Below are 14,363 nucleotides of genomic sequence, written 5' to 3'. Positions count from 1 at the left end.
GCCTTGGTTCCATGAAAAACCTCGCGAACAATAAAATAGTCACGCCAACCGAGATACTCGGGGGCTCAAAGGAAAAAAGCTAACACAAGAGTTTTCCTTGACTTTACATGAGTCTCGCAATGATAGTTACAATATACATGACTTACAAATATATGCAATTCTGCGGTTCGGTTCAAACCAAACGCGTTTCAAAAAATAAGAAGAATTCCTACACAAATCTATCTATGGTTATGTTTTCTCTTGCAGCATGAACAATCTGTGTGGAATAATCATATTGAAACTCCTTGAATAAATTGGCGTCAACTCTAAGGAGCTTGTTGATCATTTTTTCGGCTACGGGAGATACAACAACACTATGTTTGTCAACATTCACCCTCATCTTCGACGTCTTGCAGTAAAAAGTGTCGATAACATTGATAAAGTCCAACTTTGAAAAAGGGATTTCTATTTCAAAAACAACTCCAACTTTGAGTGGCAGACCTTCAACCAAATCAGGGCGAACTTAGCGCCATCCACCATTTTATCCATCGCAAAGTCGTGGATACTCTGCGCATCTGTAAATTTACCCATAAGCTCGGTAATATTTTCAGGCTGAGGGTTTAGAGGAAACATAGCATTGTACACCATGGCCAGAGTACTGCCAAAGAAGTCACGGAATTCCCGAACTTGGGCAGCTCGATCCTGGAATTGAATGATACGGTGGGTGCGGTCTTCATCTGCCCATATGTCACTATCATTATGCTTAGGAAGATGAACAAGGAGTTTGACTTACGAGTTTTCCTGTTGTTCTTCGGCGACAGCATCAAGAAGCGAACCTAAAAGCAACACAAGGCAGAAACAACACAGCGTGAGAAGGGATACAAAGAGTATAAAAGTAGCGGCAAGACAAAAGTAACATACCTGCCATATCTTGACTTGCGTCAGTCATCAAGTCAACCATATAACTCCCGCGTTGAGCAGGTCGTAAGGCATTAGCAGTCGCTTAATCCTTCAATTTGAGAGCTTCCTGTGCTTGCCGAAGAGAAGCCTGCTCACAATTCGAAGATTTGCGAGATTGGTCCATAACTGTCACAACCTTTTTTTCATAGCTTGGAGCTGTTGTCGAAGATCGGCCATTTCTTGGTGTATCGAGTCAGCACACGAGGAATCATCCAAGAAAACATCACCAAGAGCTCTCGCAGAATGAGAAGTGGCGGGTGAAGCGTTGGAAGGTCCGGCAACTCCAGTATAGTTATCAAAAATCAACTGGAAGAAGGAAAGATCAACATCAATCATTCGACAAGGAACATTTTCATTCATATTCGGTACATTTACATAAATTGAGTCCTTAGAAAATACGGCTCCTAGCGAGCCCAAACAAATTGTCGGGAGTAACAAAAGGTGGTGCTAAATACAAAAGAAAAAAGAAAAAAGAGACACGGGTTGGTCTACTTGACCTCCGTCCGAGCAGTGCTAGCAGAAGCAGAAGACGGAAGGTCAAGTAAGGCAATGAGCTTCTTCGAGTGAGGCTTGGCATCCTTCACCAGAACCTTCCACTTCTCCTTATTTATGCCCTTGGGAGTGCCAGCTTTCACCCAGTCGACATCCTGGCCACTGGCAGCAACCAAGGCGATGGTCCCTTCGACTCCAATCTTCATGCTAGCCTGACGATAGGCCAAAGCAGGATCGACCTTCGCCAGGAAATGTTGGGTTAGCTGGGAGAAGATCTCTGGCTAGGTATCCTTGGGGAAGAAGTGGGGGAAGACGCGCTTCAGGGCGGCCCGTGCGGAAGAAATGTTTGTGCGCGCCAAGTCGCAGTTTAGTTCAAGAATTTCAAGAGCGTCATTGAGACGATCGTCAGATTCTTGGTTCAAAGTATATTGCTCACCCATCCACCCTGCTGGAGAAAAGCAGGAGTTCGTCAGCACTAAAGATAAACAAACACAGGAAAAAGAAGAAGGCAAGTGAAAGCATGGCTTACTTGTAAATCTCCGGTTCTGCGTTTTGAAGCGCTCCACTATGGCATTTTCGCGCTCGACTTGCTGGGCCTCCTTGTCGCTTAAAGCGTCCTCAGCGGTCTTGAGCCTCTGGCGGAGACTTTCGACAGCAGCGGCATCTTTCTCAGCCTTTTTGCGAGCTGTCTCGCTAGTTTTAAACTTGGCCACCAGAGCGTTGGCACGTTCTTTGACACGGCGGAGTGTATCTGAAAGGAAAACATTAGAAGACGAAGAATCAAAATTGGGATATGGAACATATTAAGAGCAGCGCAGCTTTACCCCTTAAAGTGGCAGCCTCATCGCGGAACCCAATAAATTGCGAGCCCAGGTTGACCAGCTCTTTCATTAAGGGCTGCACAAAAACCGACAAGATAGAAAAACATCGTCAGAGGAGAAAAAATCGACAAGCAAAAGAGATGGCAAGCAGGAAAAAGGGAACTTACATCTTCAAGGAGAGGAGCCGATGTACTCCCAGTGGCAAGCTCTTGCATGCTACCAGCCCCGGTTCTAGCTTTCTTCGCCTTCGGCGCTCGAGGGCTGGGCACGGGAGTTGGCGCTTTTGAGTTATGTTGTGGGGGAGGCGAGGTTTCCGCAGCAGCACGGTGTTCTTCGGAGAGAACCAACGTGTTGGAGGTGCTCGTTGGAGCTGGCCCATGAGCTACGGGTTTCTCCTCTTCTGCTCCTTCATCAGCCCTGTCAATATAGCAGTAAAGTAAAAATATGAGAGTACCGACGGAAAAAGAGATAGACAAAGACAAAAAAGAGCAACTTACGAGCTAACAACGCAAGCATCAGCGAAGGGGTCGAAGGCACCTTGTTCTTCCGGGGAAGATTCTTCGGCAGCTGGTTCGGCAAGCTTGGTCGCGCCGGAATCTTCCTCATTGTCTCTTTTCCTCTTGCGCCCATCCGGAGAAGTGGCAAGAGGAGGAGAGATGGAGTGAGCGGATTTAGAATGTTGTTCTGATTTTGTCTCTTTTTCGGAGGAACCCACAAATCTTTGAGATTCCACGGCTTCACTCTCAGGAAGAGAGGATTCTTGCAAATCATCGGTAACAGCGACTCGACCATCCACCTCTCCACCTTCAGGTAGGGTGGGGGAAGAGAAGAGATAGTTTGGTGGTCCTGCAAGGTACAAAACAAAGAGAAGACAAGAAAATGAGCACACAAGGGAAGTCAACAGCAGTCAAAAAATAGGGAACTCAACCCGAAAGAAAACACTTACTTCGGGAAGAGCGTGGCTACCACTATATGACTCCACGCGACAGGACAACGGGACTTCGTGGTTCTTGTTCAAGGAGGTAAAGCGGCAGATGAGCCTTTCCAAGTCCTTCACAGAAAGGTCCTTGAAAAAATGGTCGACATCCTTAGCACCTGAGTACATCCAAAGAGGATTTTTGCGAGCATGCAAAGGCTGCACTCGAATCCAAAGGAAGTAGGCAATTATTTGTGCACCCGAAAGTTCTTCCTCATCCGTGTTTTGAAGCTCATGGATGCGGGTCATCAGGGCATCAGTGGCCGCCTTTTCTTCGGCAGTAGCCTCTGTGTCCCAAGATCTGCGCCTCTGGATTTCTTCGGTAGGATCAAAGGGTGCGAGACCATAATCCTGGGAGAGGGCGGACTCGTCCTGGATGTACAGCCATTTCTTGTGCCAACCTTGGACAGAGTCGGGGAACTTCATGTCGAAATAATGGACATCGGGACGGACACACATACAAACGCCACCTACATTGTAGATGACGTTCCACGAGTTGTTGCGCCGGAGGTAGAAGATGCGTTTCCAAAGGCCCCAATGAGGATGGATGCCCATGAAAGACTCGCAAAGAGTAATAAAAATAGAAATGTGGAGGAGAGAATTTGGGGTCAGCTGATGCAGCTGGATCCCATAGATGAACAGCAAGCCACGAAGAAATTCGTGAACAGGAACGGCAAGGCCGCGAACGAGGAAGTCGACAAAAGTTACCCGGAATCCAATGGGAGGACGAGGAGAGCTCTCATCTCCGGGCATCTTCAGGGCCTCTTTCTTCAGCACACCCATCTTCTTCAGCAGCTTCTGGTCTTGGGCGGAGATCTTCGACCGCTCCCATCCTAAGACCCTGACCTTCTCTGCGGGCTCGTCAGTGCCAGGAGCGCGGTTCTTGCACTGCTTCGTGCGTGGAGCCATGGTGGAAAACTTGGTGGAGAAACAAGGGGAAAGAGAGCATGGGCGTGAGGAGCTCGAGGAGCAGCGATGGCGGAGAGAGAGAGAGCAGATGCGTGGCGCAGCGAAGGGGGTGAATGAGGAGTACAAGGTGAATTTATAGAGAGAAGGTGATGCGTCCAGCCGTTGGATGAAAAGGGGAAGTATTCCGAGCCCTACGCATGGGTCTTACCACTCCGAATTTAATGAACGGAAGTTACTTCGCGCATGCCTGAAATTACGGAGGACGTGTCTCCCCCACTCGTGCGACGTGTCGACGGCCCAGAGTTTTGGACCCATGACCCAGTGAGGTGATAGGAGTCGTGGCTTTCCAAGGTGGGCATCGGGGTTATCGTTAGCAGCAACGTAATTCAAGAAAGCTTCAAGTGGTTTAACAAAATATAGCAACAACAAAACTTCGAGTTCTAAAAAAGAGAAACTTTGGGAGCCTATGATCAAATGAAAGCATCTGTTCATATGCTCGGGGGCTACTCTTATCGGAAGTATTGTCTATACTTCTGATAAGAGGATGAGGCGAAAGAAAACAATACAAAGTTCGTTAAAATAGAAAAAGTTGAGCCTACAGCCAAGTGCAAACACTCGGTTGTAGCCTCGGGGGCTACTCCCATCGGGAGCGCTGGTCGCGCACCCGATGAAATATGAGGAAGAAAAAAAACAAGAGAATGACAAGACAATATAGAAGTGCAGACGAAGAATTATCATCGTACATCTTCGAGTTACACATAACTCGTCATGTACTCCCATCGGGAGATCAAGATATTGTCATTAGACAACTCGAAGAAATTCGCAATTCCAACAGCCAACAAAGGCACCCGACAATATATTCTCAGAGCGCGTCCACCGCGGTAAAAACTCTGAATGCCGTAACATTTTACGAAGGTAAGTCCCCAGGATCCGTCCTGTGCGGCGTGGTATCACACCCGAATGCGCTCTCCCACTTTATCCATATCAACAGATGCGAAGAAAAATCCTAGCGGACGCGTTAGGTACTCGATAAAACATAACTGGGATTCGATTCATGATAAGGCCTTAAGCGGCGCGTGTCGAATTACGCCAGTATCTTGAGTTCAAGTCCAGGGACGTGAGCTTGAAGTAGGTTTTTGCGGGTTTGCCACAAGAGCAGTTAATTGGTACCTGATCCGTCAGATGAACCAGCCTCATCTACCAATATCCATGTACAAAATAAACTTTAAGCAAAAATATTCGGCTTGTTGATATGTAAAGATACGATTCAATTCTATGATGGAGATTTTGCTTGATTCTACGATTCAAACAAAATCTCGGGGGCTACTGACATAGGCATCCCGAATGGGCATGCTGAATAAAGTACCCGAGGTTATATGGAGGCCCACGACTCGAAGCTATCAAGGCCCAGAAGCCCGGCGAACGTCGATATGGAATGTAGAGTTATATTAGGAATCACGAATCATGTAATCATACGAGAAATACTCGCATAGCTTCCCAGATTGTAACTTGTACGACACGAAATCCCTCGGTTTTTCCTCCTATATAAAGGGGAGCCGAGGGGAGGAGAATCCATCAAATATATTGTCAACATGACCCTAGTTTTCTTAGTCGAGCACATTTTCGGCTGAACCTTCGAGATCTACTTGGCCTCTACTTTCTACGAAACCATAAGTCTACAATACGTAGGCATTGACAAGTTAATCCCTTGTCAGGGGTTGCATTGGTCCTATGAACCGTGTGGAGAGCCAAGGCTGGATTCCAACGAAAATAGCGAGCTGAACCTAGTGATGCAATCTACAACATATGGTTTGTGTTTTATTTGTGGATTAAATTGCAGGTGAAGGATGTGGCATGAGAGGAACTACCATAGTGTGCAAGACGTGGGACAGGTCACAACTGAGGAGTCCATGATGAGGAAGAGTTAAGCCCAACAAATTACATATTCCTTATGCTTAGTTAGACACTAATGACATAGTGTTGGAATTATAGACCCAGCCCTTCTATTTTTAGTTCACAATTCATGATAATCTTAAAGGCCTGATTAGCCCATTCATGCATGGCAAGGGGTGGGACAAAAGTTTAGTCCCACCTTGCTAGTTTAGAGAGAGTTGGACCTCCTTCTAAGGGGGCTTCTCCACTTGTTGTACAAGCATGAGAAGAGGACTCCGACATACGCGCTCCTCCTCCGCCGCCCGCTCGCCTCGGTTTGGGAATGTCTCGAGCCAAGAGCTCCTCTTCTCTTCCCTTTTTGGCGCGCATGATGGACAAATGATGTATACACATGCTTCTATTCTTGTAGACAGTGTTGGGTCTCCAAGTGCAGAGGTTTGTGGAACAGTAGTAAATTTCCCTTAAGTGGATCACCCAAGGTTTATCGAACTCAGGGAGGTAGAGGTCAAAGATATCCCTCTCAAGCAACCCTGCAATTACGATACAAGAAGTCTATTGTGTCCCCAACACACCAAATACACTTTTCAGGTGTATAGGTGCACTAATTCGGCGAAGAGATAGAGAAATACACGTAATATGGATGATTTTGAGTGGTAATTTCAATCTGAAATAAAAATGGCAGCAAGCAAACATGTAGTAGAACTGGTTGTAAATGGTGTTTCCATGCTTGGAAACAAGACCTAGGGATCATACTTTCACTAGTGGACACTCTCAACAATGATACCATAATTGAATACATAGATATTATAACTTCACTATACTACTCTGAACCACTCTCCGGTTTGATAATAAACACAAATTCACTGCGTAGGGATGCATAAGCACTCCTTAAAGTTTGCATTCCCAATCTATGGACGCCCCACACTATCACCTTGAGCATACAAAGATGGTACTAACTAGTCACCATAATTCATAAGTATTTCTTTAAATTAAGCTTATGAAACAAACACGGTGTGCACACCGTTGGACAAGGTGTCCCCAGAGATCACACAATAAACCACTTGAGTAGCACAATAGTTGAAGAACAACATCTACTTATTTAACTAGATTACAAAACTCATGATCATATAAAGATCATACATGGAGAGATAGATAGACCACATAGCTACAGGTAAAGCCCTCAGCCTCGGAGGAGAACTACTCACCCCTCATCATGGGAGTCAGCAACGGTGATGGAGATGGCGGTGGAGTCGATGGAGATGGCTTCGGGGGCAATTCCCCGTCCCGACAGGGTGCCGGAACAGAGACTTCTGTCCCCCGAATCTTGTATGCGACGGCGGTGGAGCTATGGAACGTTTCGTGGACGGAAGCTTATTTATGTAGGGTTTTTGCGTCGGGAGGTATTTATAGGCGGAAGGGCGAGGTCGGTGGCCGCCAGGGGGCCCTAGACCACCCCTAGGCGTGGCCAGATCCTGGGCCGCGCCTACGCCTGGTCTGGCCGCCCTGTGGAGCCTCCTCGTCTCTCCTCTAGACTTCGTCTTTGTTACAGAAAAATAAGATCTTCGGGTTTTGTTTCTTCCAGTTCCGAGAATATTTCTTATCCAACTTTTCTGAAATACAAAACAGCAGAAAACAGGAAACTGGCACTGTGGCATCTTGTCAATAGGTTAGTACCGGAAAATGTATTAAAGTGCAACGAAGTGTAAACAAAAAATATAGAAATTGGTGTAAAACAAGCATGGAGCATCAAAAATTATAGATACGTTTGCAACGTATCAACAATGAATTCAGTCCATCTTATGTCCCTTCGTTTCTCTACTCTTCCCTTTTTTCACTCATGATGGACGATGAATTTAGTTCGTCTTCTGCCTGTTTGCCTTCTCCTCTGTGCCTATAAAAGAGAGGTCGCTCCACACTACAAAAACATACGAAACGATATATCCTTTGAGTTCCAGATCTTTGCGCCGATCAAGGTCTTCCCCATCCCATCTTGCGGCGTGCACCGCGAGCCAGGACAGTAGGCCTCCGAAGCCCCGACGCTTGTGATCCTTTATGGGAGAGAGGAGACAAGCTTTTTGGGGAGCGCTTCTGCGCTACTACTGACCTCATCACGGACGTGGACGAGTTCTTACCCTACGACGACTTCTTCCCCAACATCAGCAGCCACTACGACGACATGGGTGAGAACAACGGCAACGCAAACTGGTCTTCTACAATTGTCCTCATTCTTCTAGTCGAAATCTTGATGCAATTTCTGTTAGAGATATGCCCAAGAGGCAATAATAAAATGGTTATTACTATATCTTTTTGTTTATGATAAACTACCTTGGTGGCCCGCGCAAATCGCGCGGCTAGAAGTGATATTAAATCTTCGTGTGCAATTTATTTATGTCTTGATACCATTTTTGAATTCTTTTATGAGAAATAAGAATTAAAAAATTAAGTAAGGCTATTTATGCCATCATCTGTGGATTAATCTATAATAAATAATATATAACATGTACACTAAAACCGTTATATTACAGTTCATGGTGAATTGTTTTACGTTCTGGATTCTAACACATCTTCGACCATGCATCGTGACCAACTCACCATGCCACCATGACTCACGCGGGTAAACATCTGACGGAACTCAATAGTCAGGAATAGGTTTTCTTTTAATTCACTTATACTACTACTCCCGATTCGGTGCTTTAATATAGTCAAGCACGAACATGCTATGCAAAAGTCGAATTTATTACTCGTCTAGTTTTATTTGATTTGTGGTCAGAACTTTCGAACATACATTGACTCTATTTGCTTTCTATATACAGTTCGTTACATTTCTTATCATTCATCGTAGACTTTTCTATGATAAAGACTCTCAGATCTAATAAAATCTGAACCGTTAGTTAACTCAGGAAGTCTACAAATTCAGACTCACGCAATTCGGCGTTTAGCACTAACATAATTCTAATTTGTGTATGTAATTTTTATTTATTTTACTGATATCATATTTTTGACCAACTGAAGAGAAGAGGCCTATATATTTACGATATTCTTGTTTTAAAGCATCCCTGTATTGCTCCACTGTTTCCATCTAGGCCTATATATTTACGATAGTGTTGTTTTAATGTATCTCTCTTCTGACAGTAAGTTAATAATATCATTAAGCACCTTATATGAATTGATTCATTTTCTAAAATTTACGCATCTCGAAAGGTCAAAACAAAAAAACTCAAATTATTTGCAATGAGCAAGCACACTTAATTAAATATTTTACGCAATTCATTATTCATCATACCTGTTCTTAAGAGAGAGGTAAGCATTCTTGAATGCTACTGTTCTGTCAAATCATGCACTTATCAATCTTGTTTAATTTATTTAAAAAATGTCTCAGTATTTTCTCACTCTGAATCATTTACATGACAGCTCAATAAACATGCATAGTATGTTTTAAATATAAATCTTTCAACTGAACTATGTTTTGAGAAATATAAAATATTGAAAGAAGTAAAAGCTACCTGAAATTCACCCGTGAGATTATGACACTATTGTCATGTATTCCAGAAACCGTTATCCAAAAGATTATGACACCTGTCAAAATAAAGAACGAAAAATAAAGTCTGTAATGTTTTACATTGACCAAAATTGATGCATGCATGATGGCTCTTAACTGAAGATTATGGTGTGTAACTGAATATATTGTTGTGGGCTGATATAAACCGAAAGACACAATCGAAAGACCTTATGGATGCTTTTGTACCTTGTAAGCCAAAAGCCATAAATAAGCCAAAGCAAACACCCCGTTAATATATGGCGAGCAGAAACAACACAATTTTCAAGTTATGGATTATTATGTGCGGATAATACTGTGCAACATATAGAAAATGACGATTATTATAAAATTTAATATCATTGTCACTCAAGTAATTTTAAAGGTAGAAATTCAGAGAACTCACCAGAAAGATGGGCGGTAGTAGCCATTCAGCCAATCTTGAAGTTAGGGATTATTACCTGTAGATAGTTGTGTGCAACATACCCAAAAAAATATTGATTATTATGAAATTTAATATCATTATCACTGGAGTGATAGAGGATAATTTCAGTATCAATATTGTATTTCTTGGTTGCTGCAAATAAACTTATCTCAAGAGGCCACCTTCTTGATATCTTGAATGCATCTTATTCTTTCCCTGTACATAGTACGATCAGAAGTTCACCATCAGACCCAAGGAGTGAGATCAGGTGACATGCACCTTTTGCATGTCACCGTGTGACATGCGGTCCAAACCCAAATTTAAACTTTGCGAAAAAACCTGAAAAAAATCATGCATGTTCACAGCACATATTAAGACAACCCCTAAAATTTTCAGTTCAAAATTCGAAACATACGTCGAGAAACGAAAAAGAGAAATCTGTCATGAATAGTTCTCGAATTCAAATCTGAGTTTCTCTGAGACTATTCACATCTGAGTTTCTCTTTTTTGTTTCTCGATGTATGTTTCGAATTTTGATCTGAAATTTTTAGAGATTATCTTAATATGTGCTGTGAACATGCATGATTTTTTTCAAATTTTTTCGCAAAGTTTAAATTTGGGTTTAGGCTGCATGTCACACGGTGACATGCAAAAGGTGCATGTCACCTGATCTCACTCCCAGACCAAAATATAGTTGCGCTTCCCAAGATACTCATGTCCTATTTGATCATTGGGTGCAAATAAACTGAACTACAGATCCAGTAAAAAAAACGTAGTGATTCGCTTGAAATATAGAATATCAGGGGAACTGAAACTTCTTGATAAATTACACAGAACCTATGGATGTCCTTCGGATAAGGCACGTATCTTCAAAATCCCCCAAGGCATGCCAATGCATACACATAAGCATGCTGCATGCAGCTGCATGCATATCCGTGGGCGGATGGCCATACTAACGCAAACGGCGTACACGTCCTGAGAAAAATTGTATGGGACTTGGCCGCACGGTCTCTTTCCTGGGGCCCCTCCCTGGATTTCAACACGTCACCTCCAACACAAATCTCAAAGCAGTAGCCAGCCCCTCTTTGGATTAGTACACAGCCGTACCGTACGTGTACATGTGAGTTTGCCACGTATCAACAACGTATCAACAACAAATCAGGTTACGACCTTGCCGTACTCAGTTGCCGTCTCCGCCGCCATCTTGCTAAACTCGTTCGTTCTGCCGTGATGTGGTGGGGGCATCTACATGATCGCGGTGCCGTCGGCAAACCTTCATCCGCTGGCCAGTATATTGACATCGCAGCAATCGGCATGCCCGCCTCCGCCGATGAGAGACATCCCCATGAACCCATGATCATCGGTGCCTGCTCAGACCACCGCTGATCAGTACGCCGACATTGCCATAGACGATGTGCCCACATCTGCCGGTGATGAGATGATCGTGGGCGACATTCCGGTGATCACAACGCGGACGCCGACCTCTGCAACATCCGCTATGTAGTACGCAGACGTTGTCATAGCCGCCGTGCCCACCTTCGCTGGTGATGAGATGGCCCTGGGCTACATTTCCATGGTCACGACGTCGGCGCCAAACTCGGCTGTCAAGTACGCCGAGTCGCCGACGTTTCTGTAGCCACCCACTAATGCTAGTGGTGAGATGGTCGTGAACACAAGATCGAGAGCATCGCCACCATTAGTCTGAGCAGCCATCGGCTAACGCTTCTGTTTCTCGATTGGAGCGATTACAAAGACACCCTAATACTCTAGGAGTCCATGTACACATACGTTTGTGTACGAACAAATAGGAAGTATCAGAGATGAGGAGCTTTGAGATTGATGTTATGATATGGGGTGGCCCGATCTTCTCAGTAAGCAACGGTGGTGATGATGATCACGGGGTGATGGCAGCGGAGAAACACGACGATGTAGTGGATGATAACTTGTATGACGCAACGAGATCTCTCGATTGGTCTATATCGCCAATGCAACAGCTCTCAACCCTGCAAGATATTCGCAACTCCACACACTTGCGCACGTAGCCGCCGACCACGAAGCGGTAAGTTGCAACCGTCTAATTCCCAATGGAACAGCAGATCACACAAGACTTTTTCAGGATCTACACAATATCAAGCAATATGGTGTAGGGATTCAATAGTTTTGCTAGAGCAAACAACTAAGAACTAGGGTTTATCTTAAACGTGGTCTAAAGCAGCTAGGGGGCGTCCTGGGCACTTATATAGGCGTCCGGGACGACTCCTGGTCGAAAAGATACAAAAATAACCGACCCGGAATAGATCTGGTCGAGACAGACTCGGACGAATCCGGTCTGGAATCCGGTCAACCGGGCCAGGGACCGGATCGGCCGGTCTGGCGTCCGGTCAACCGGGCGGCAACCGGGAAGTTGCGAAGTTTTCCGGTTTTGGCCCGGTACGATGCTTCCCATCCGGTTGGCGCCCGGTCAACCGGGCCAGGGACCGGACTAGCCGGTCTAGAGACCGGTCTAACCGGGTGCTGGACCGGCCTGGACGTCTTCTTCTCCTCTCGCACATGCCTCCCGCTCCTCCCTCGCGCGTCCATGAGATATCTTCATGTCCAGCTCCATGTACAGCTTCACGTCCATCTTGACGTCCGTCTTCATGTCCAGCTGCTCCTCTCCTCCTCGTGCGATGCTCGTCTTCTCTTGATACCTGATGATACATAAGTAATAGGACTTAGGTAGTATAAAGTTCTCATCAATCAAAGTACCGTTTAGAAACAAGTTCACCTGTTGTTTAAGTAGCTTCGCACGAGCCCTTGTAATTGGTCCAATCCGAACTTCATTGGACTTGAGCTTCACAGCAGGTTCATCTTCATTTATCTGTGACGGAGGTAATGGTGTAGTAGGGATGTCCTCATCATCTCCCCCCCTTCAAAAGGCGTCGACCCCGACGCTCCAAGGTCTTTTCCGTCATATGCTGTCAAATCAGCAACATCTATTATCTATACCTAATAATAAAGAAAATAAGGCTTCTTGTTCGTCCGTTTTTATTTACCCTTAAGTTTCGTATAAATTACATGGTCTGCCACCGCTGAGTTAAATAACGATTCGGTTAGCTTGTAACAAAAAAAAACCAAGCGAACTGCCCATCTTACCCCAGGCTACCCCGTTCCCCTCCAGGTGCAGATCCCTCCGCCGCCGGGAATAGCCCGCACAACATCGCGGCGCTAGAGGCGGACGCGAGGCCGGTGGTGGTGCCAAGAGGCAAATTCCCTCCGTTCCCTAGGCTCCGCTTCTCGCGGAGTATCACAGGCGTCGCCGGACCGGGCCACCGTTGTCGCTGCTGTCCCTTGCCCGACCGACGCTGCTCCGCTCCCCTCCGATCCGTAGACCAAGCCCCTGGCGCCAAGGTATTTTACCTTGCCCCGATTCGTGCATGCAGCTGCTGGTGGTAGTCAACAACAATTGATGTGAGTCCTCCGCTTCCTCCCAGTCCCGCACAGAGAGAAGTGAGGCAAACTACAGCAGTCGTCCACCGACCAGGCTGCCGCGGAAACGGATGCCCGCGTTGGCGCCGCCCGCACTCGCCCCCGAGCCCAACTCCGCGGCCGCCTGCTTCGCCATGACTCCCAGACGCGAAGACCTGCCCATGGCTGCCCCCGAGTTCAATGCTGCCTGCTTGGCCCTGATGCCCAGACGCTCTCGACCTGCGCCTGGAGATGGTGGAGCCAATATCAGACTGCTCCTTGCAAATTTCTTCATACAAAGTGTGTTCCCGTTTTTTTGGGTGATTACAGATCAGATGCTTATGATGGGATTTAATTCTTTATCTACTTTCGTGTTCACTGTGATGTTTTCGTTGGAGAATCAAAACTGTTGCTTTCACATGTAAATCTGTGTCACTCAGGTAGTAACAGGTAAATCTCTGTCACGGGAGTATAAGGCTTTCATATGTGTTTTTTCTTCTTTGATAATCTCGGAACCTTTTACAAATACTGAAGCTCACAATAATTCCAATATAGTCAAGCAGATCGTAAATTTTTTTAGAAAGAATGCACGAAAGATGAGTTCTTTCTGCTGTTACTTTTTTACCAACGATATTGCCTTTATTGTTTCTCCATGCTAACACTCCTTTGGGTGCGCAACAGGTAGAGTTACGTATATTATGTGATTTGAAGTGTTGCTAATCATTTCCTTTTTCCTACCTGATTTAATGTATATTTAATGTGTATTAACAGATGTCCTCTTCAGTACGAAATATTAAGGTACAGAATTACAATTTAACAACCTGCAAACCGGTCAAAACTAGAGGTCTCTACCATGCAATAAATGCACATACAAATTGGGCAACCCTAACTCTTGAGGGTAGGAACTTTTCTGTCACGGACGCTTTG

The 14,363-nt window shown here is 45.2% G+C and overlaps 1 long non-coding RNA gene across 1 annotated transcript; it reads left to right on the top strand.

The window, feature by feature from the left end:
• The first annotated feature begins 13,110 nt into the window (after positions 1-13,110).
• On the top strand, positions 13,111-13,900 carry LOC127329133 (uncharacterized). Its single transcript, XR_011752376.1, has 2 exons — positions 13,111-13,379; positions 13,463-13,900. It is a non-coding gene; the product is annotated as an uncharacterized lncRNA (long non-coding RNA).
• Positions 13,901-14,363: the final 463 nt, after the last annotated feature.

The sequence above is a fragment of the Lolium perenne genome, chromosome 2 (assembly GCF_019359855.2).
Source record: "Lolium perenne isolate Kyuss_39 chromosome 2, Kyuss_2.0, whole genome shotgun sequence".
NCBI lineage: Eukaryota > Viridiplantae > Streptophyta > Magnoliopsida > Poales > Poaceae > Lolium > Lolium perenne.
The sequence above is the reverse complement of the archived record's forward strand: the minus strand, read 5'-3'. Positions and strand labels throughout refer to the sequence as shown.